The sequence below is a fragment of the Oryza glaberrima genome, chromosome 8, assembly GCF_000147395.1.
Source record: "Oryza glaberrima chromosome 8, OglaRS2, whole genome shotgun sequence".
Lineage (NCBI taxonomy): Eukaryota > Viridiplantae > Streptophyta > Magnoliopsida > Poales > Poaceae > Oryza > Oryza glaberrima.
In genome coordinates this window covers 14,171,960-14,178,621 of record NC_068333.1, presented here as the reverse complement: position 1 = coordinate 14,178,621, position 6,662 = coordinate 14,171,960, and the positions used below count along the sequence as shown (strand labels likewise).

General features: G+C 38.7%; 1 long non-coding RNA gene across 5 annotated transcripts; it reads left to right on the top strand.

Moving 5' to 3' along the window:
* The first annotated feature begins 2,465 nt into the window (after positions 1-2,465).
* On the top strand, positions 2,466-4,993 carry LOC127781458 (uncharacterized). Of its 5 annotated transcripts, none has more exons than XR_008019001.1 (7): positions 2,466-2,742; positions 3,393-3,460; positions 3,543-3,594; positions 3,745-3,804; positions 3,870-3,967; positions 4,061-4,339; positions 4,710-4,993. It is a non-coding gene; the product is annotated as an uncharacterized LOC127781458 (long non-coding RNA). The 5 variants fall into 5 exon arrangements; XR_008019002.1 differs by having other exon boundaries at positions 2,466-2,796; XR_008019000.1 differs by having other exon boundaries at positions 2,466-3,460; positions 3,930-3,967.
* Positions 4,994-6,662: the final 1,669 nt, after the last annotated feature.

The window sequence follows — 6,662 nt, the reverse complement described above, 5'->3', positions numbered from 1 at the left end:
ACTAACTGGTAGACCCGAGAGAGGAAAATGATTTAAGAAAATTGGAGAAAATGCAAAACTAATTTCCTATCAACTGAAAAATGACAGAACTTTAGAAATTTGTAGAAAATTCATCCTGACTCTAAAAATTGCAAAATAAATTTTGTTGGAATCATATTTTCATGCTCTGCATCATAAAAATGTTTAATTTAACAGAATCATAAAGATTCATGTCTTAATAATCCGAAATGCATTTAGGACCATAATTAACATGTAAACACTTTAAAAATCTGTAACTTTGAATGTAAACTGTTAGATTGAAGTTTCTTTCACTGAAAATCAAATTAACACAGAGCGCACCAATTTCATAAGAAGCATTCATTTTAGAGCATGTTGGATTTTTATGTATGTTTCAATTTTGATTTTTGCATATGTATGTTTAGACGATTCGCAGCCGAGTCTCGAGGAGACCTACTTTGTAGCTGAGCAAGGAGTGGAAGAGCAAGGCAAGCCACCTCCCCTCTTTGATCACATTGAACCTATGTTTTGGAGGCTTTTGAAAAGTTTGCAAAATATGCATGTCTATTGTACACTAATCCATTAAAATCTTGTAAAATTTGTTAGAACAACTCCTCAACTTGCATTATCACCTAAACTCCACAAAAGACCTTAACCATTATTCCAAACCTTAGGTACAATTCATTGTGTCACGTTAAGAATGATGTTTGAAGTCACAATTCTATAGAAGTGCTTAGCCATGCTTAGTGATGAGTTTACTTACCATTTGGGCTCAATTACATATATAAAATGATTTATTTTGTGATCTGGATTAAAATGATAAAATGTGATATTTGTTAGATAAAATGATTTTAGGTTTGGGCCTCATGTGGTACACATATTGTGTTTAGTTGTGTGCCGATAGGGGGAGAGTGTGCCCAAACCGACCTAAGGACTTCACTCAGCGTCAGTTCATTTCGTATACAGTACAACCACATGTGCTAGTATGGGATAGCCCAAGCTTAGTAAATTATTTATGGTTTAGCCTTACATTCTGGTAGGCTGGTGTGTATGAGTTCGGATAACTCAGAGGAACTTCCTATTTACCCCCGACGTGGTAGTTTAGGTGACTAAGTCTGTCCAATACAACGGTATTGTGCCACATGGGTGGGTTCCCGTTGTGTCCGCCACCACGGCATTAAGTTTAAGGCGTGGGCCCGCCACTTAGCGGTTCTAGGTCATATATCGAGTATGGCTTAGGATGGAGTAACACGTATCGTGCTGGTGTAAGGCTAAATCATGAATCTTGGAAGGGCTTTGTTGTGAGTAATAAATCGGGTACTTATGTATCACGTGCCATGCTTTTGCATGATTATTATTTCGTGCCATGCTTTTGCATGATTATTATTTCGCATCATGTGGGTAAGGTGTACGTAATCTGCAGAGTTAAAACTAATCGATTAGCCGTGCTCACGGTCAAGAGCGGGGTGTGAATATGTCATGAGTATAGACCCGTGTTTTATTCTCCTAAAGCTGAATTTGAAATTCAAAATGTGATGTGATTTGTGTATTATATTCTTGCTGCCATGGAAGGCAATAAGGGGCTATGTTATATGTGTTTAACATCTATTTTGATGCCCATTTGCTAAGTATATACTTTCTGAAATTTAATTGAAAATAAATCTGAATTTGAATCTTTGCAAACTAAAAATTTGCTTTATGCTAAAATTATCCCATGTTAGCTTTACTTTGAATATGCCATGCATGTAGAGTACTAGGCTTGCTTGGTGCTTGCCAGTACAATTTATTTGTACTGACTCTTGCTCGTACTGTTGTTTTGTTGCATGTTTAGAGTTGGTTGCAGGTGAGATCACTCCTGAGGAGGAGGATTTCGTTGGGGATGTTTCTTTCTTCCAGGATGGTTCTTACTAGGGTCTATCCTAGTCGGTTGCATGAAAGATCTTTTGGGTAGTAAATGCTTCCGTGAACCTAACTATTCGGTCAATCGGCCATATGTATCTAAGCTTATGTTGTATAAACCTAACTTAAAACTTAGAACTTAGAACTCTCTATGTTGAGATATCATGTGCTTGGATAAAAGTGTTTAGTGTGTTCCTTTTGTTAGGGACATATTAAACATGAGTATGAGTTAAAGATATTTGAGATGTTGTAGATCTTTAGCCATTTTTGTCAAGTCTCCTGAATGTGTAACACATCTGGTCACCGCCCTCGAGTGGTTTGACGGGCACATCTTAGGCTGAAGTTGACTGGCAGACTAAGGACCCAACAATGTCTCACATATCTTTCTCTCGAAGCGTCGAATGTCTTAATATGTTCGATGGAAGAATTGTGTTTAGCTGTTCTTCCTTCAAATATACTAAGGGGTTCGGAGTGCTTCCGACAACAGTCACCAAAATTAATTGTTTGGTGATGGGGAAAATCAGGCCGTCACCTATGCCCTATGCTCTGGATTTGTTTTTTAACTGGGCCAAGTGAACGTGAGGCCCTGTGAAGTGTGAACCAAATCCATCAACCGCTCTGCTCGTTCCCCTCTTGCCCTAGAGAAAAGGCGATCTCGGCGGCGGCGCCGCTCGTCGACGTCGCCGGTCGTGCAGCCCCGCCGCTCGTCGACGTCGCCTGTCGTCCCGCCGGTTGAGCCCCCGTGCACCCCTCAACCCTGCTCGCGCTGCCCCTGCACTCCTCGGTACCAGGGGCGCCGCTGCTGCTCTCGTCACGATGGGGTGTGCCGCCGTTGTTCTCCTCGAAGTGAGTTGCACTTGCACCACGCCGCTCTCTCCTCCAGCGACCTCCCTTCTCCTGGTGCTCTCCAATCCCCTCATCAATCTCCCTATAGTAATGCTTCCCCTCTGTTTTTTTCTAGACATCCAAGATGACCTATAGGTGTTCGATGAATTGCCAATGCAGATAAATTTTAGTTAGATTGATTCCTGATAATTGCAGACCAGTAATTTTCTGGTATTTATTAAATGGAGGCAAAAGTTCAGTGAAATGTTACCAAATGAAGCTATCAAGACAATTTGTGAGATAATAATGGATTATATTGTTTTGTTGACCTTTCCATTTATGTAGACCAGCCTGCTGATTCCTTACGGCAGCGAGACATTTTATAAATTGCATGATGCGTGTGTGTACCCTTTTAACTGAAATTTGTTAATGCACTGCTTATATAGATGAATTGGCTTTTCATTTATTGTTTAATACAATAATAATTCAAGTTGCTTCTTTCATATCGACGTAGACCGGATAAATCATCTAACTTTTGAATGAAAATGCCTAGATTTTGTTGGGATTCTAAGTCCGGCTTCTTAGGAGTTTGATGAAAATGACTACAAGCCTTACATATATAGTCCCAAATTTTATTTATTACATGCTCACACTACTGATATGTACCACAGTTGCAGAATATTATAGATTCAAGAAGCCTTTTTGTGATGACACTGTTGAGATGGGTATATTAATTGAGGTAATCAATTACTGGTTTAGGAAAAACGGTCTTGTATAATGTTCACCCTGGCTCATCTTACTGTAGTAATTTTTTCATGCAGTTAGCAACCTGATATGGTTCAGAAATAATCTTAATTGTGCCAAGTGCATAAGGTATGCCATTTTTGTCATCACTGTCATCATGCATTCTTTTGAAGTTCTACGAATATTGCTTTACTTAAAGTCAATCCTTTCTAAGATAAAATGGTCAGTCTGCACAAATGTTGTTAGGTTTCTGAGTTCTTTCTATGTTGCATTATCTAGGAATATGAAGCTTTAGTCTATTGGAAAAGGACCAGCGGCATTGTGTAAAATATCCACCAGGTACCCATCTAGCTAAGAATTGAAGATATTTCTTAAACATTTCATTGTATTGTATGATTTGTTAGGAGAAGATGCAGAGTTGTGTTTACAATCTGCTATTATTTTTTTATATCATCATTCTGGAGGGATAATTTAGCTTTCCCTATAAAAGTCTATATGTGAGGTAAAGTTCTATTGTGTTCATCTTGCCTTAAACCTTCATTATGTCACATCTTGGTCTCTGAAAGTCTGAACATCCTGATATTCTTGAACATAGGGGCATGTGGAAGGTGCTTCTTTCTCAGAAGGCTGAACAGGATTGATGTTCAAACTGGCAACCACATGAACATTAGTAAATGTGATTATGTAAAATTTGTTTTGCCTTTAAACTCAAATGGCAGGTAACTTGCTTTTTGCGTAAGCAGGTGAGCAGTTTGTTTCAGAAATGGCATGTGCAGGGGAGTTGCTGGGATTGCGTGCATGCTAGACAAAATCAATAATGGATTGTGGTGATTAATTCCAAACCAGATCTCTTGTTCCACCAACAGGCATTCAGGTTTTCTTCTAGCTTATAGCTTATTGTTGTTTTGCTTCACATCATGAAATTATTAAGGCAAAAACCCCAGTAGAATCTCCAAAGTTGACATGTAGGATTTTGATAGTGACCATGAAATAATCATACTTGCCAAGCAATCATGTCCCTTTGTATTTTGAGCTATTCAATTCTGATACTGGACAAAAACTCAACTTTAGTTTGCTATAAACTTCAAGTGATGCCCACATATATTAACTCTTACTAAACTAGTCTTTCTCACTAATCTTCTGTAGTTCAACTCGATTCACCCTTCTCCTGTTTTCATGCTAAACAATTTTGCTTCATCATGTAATATACTGATTCCCTGTTGTATGGCATCATTTTTTTGCAGATTATTGTTGATTGGTCTTTTTGATGAAAAAGCATAGAAGACATTTTTTTTTCTTTCAAGTGATACGTCTAATGATTGGATCGAAGAACGGCTTCCTTGTAACGACACCATATTTGATTTGTGACTTGAAGCATTGGACTACTAGTCGTTAAGTGCTTATGTAGAATTTTATTTAGTGCATAAGTTAGTATATTGTTGTGTGTTATGTGAAATAAAGACATGGATGTTCAATGGTATATTATGCTTTTGTGAAAACTTTGCATGTGGACAGTGTGATTCTTTGTAACCTGTGAACATTTCATCATCTCTAGTTGCTTGATATTTAGATGTTAAATTAACTATTATAATAATTCTTGGCTTGTGTGTATACCTGTTTCGTGACGGCCAACCCAATCACAAAAGGTATTTCCTGACAGCTAAATTCAGTCAGAGAAATGATGTTTTGTGACTGCTACTACCTTCACAAAAGGATTTCCCAACGGCTAATGCTTCTTCGTCAGGAAAATAGCCAAAATTGATGAATTGGTGGGATAGCCATTTTTGTGACTGCTAACCAGTCACTAAACGCCTGGTGACAGCTTGCCCTCACGAAATACTAGATTTCGTGACCAATCAAAGGTGACAGAAATTTCGTGACTGCATGCTGTCACCAAACCTTTTTGTGACAGCCTTTGGGCTTTTGGTGATGGTGAGGGGCAGTCACCAAAAAACCATTCTCTGGTAGTGGGTGTGCTCTTCCCTGTCACGAAGTGACTTTTCCGTGATTGGTTTTAGTAGACCGTCACAAAACTTGTGGGCATTCACTAAAAAACGATTTTCTAGTAGGGATTGTGTTGCTATGACAGTGATGGATACGGAGTGGCCTAAAAGTATTGAGATGGTTTATTTTTTAAATTAGATTAAAGAAGGATTTTTTTTAAAAAAAAAATGTTCCTCTGGCCCAAAAAGTAATTGTTGATCTCCCTATATATATGGAGCATGAGCCTGTGGGGCTTCATAACGTATGAAACTCCTTCCCATGAAAACTAAACGAACACCAAAATCCTAGCACAGTGCACACCAACTTATCTCATTCAGCAACAGTGAGTGAAAATAAAAGAAAATACTAGCTATCCTCCATCATGCCTGGTAGCCATCACAAGTTAGGTATTGCAGGCATCAGGAGAGGCCTTGAGACAGCTGCACGGCATTCACTTACCGAGCGTCATTCCATCACTCATTTGGGTATACTTCAGACATCATCTTTGGGAGCACACGCAGGTCATGCGTGTACAAAGCATACTGCGCCAACTGCATTGAGGGACATTACTGCTGATCCACTTCATCTTCTTGAGTGGGTTGCGTTGGCTGCTCATCTAGCTGGCAGAGACAGCAGCATAGTATGTATATACTGGAAGATAGAGCTACCTGGATGTGTGCCCTTGATGGGAATGGCTTTGCTGCGTTGGGGCATGAGAAGCTTTTGCCTGGCCTGATCCTCATCACCTATATATCGATCTGTATTTGTTTTTTTGCCTATTTGACATTCTTTTTCTGTTGCGTTGTTCGCTCAATCTGTCATGGGTGGTCAGGCCTAACATGTTGTAGTATGCATAGATTGGCTAGCCAGGTTCGGGCTTGGAAATTCCAGGGCCTCACAAACTCAAAAGAGATTATGGTGATATATAGAATGTTCTTTGAAGGTAACAATATACCCCCTCCGTATTTTAATATATGACGCCGTTGATTTTTTTTGACCAAGTTTGACCATTCGTTTTATTCAATTTTTTTGTGTAAATATGAAAATATTTATGTCATGCTTAAAGAACATTTGATGTTGAATAAAGTCACAATAAAATAAATAATAGTTACATAAATTTTTGAATAAGACGAATGGTTAAACGTTGAATAAAAAGTCAATGGCGTCGTACATTAAAATATGGAGGTAGTAATATTTTGGGCCGTATGGATGAA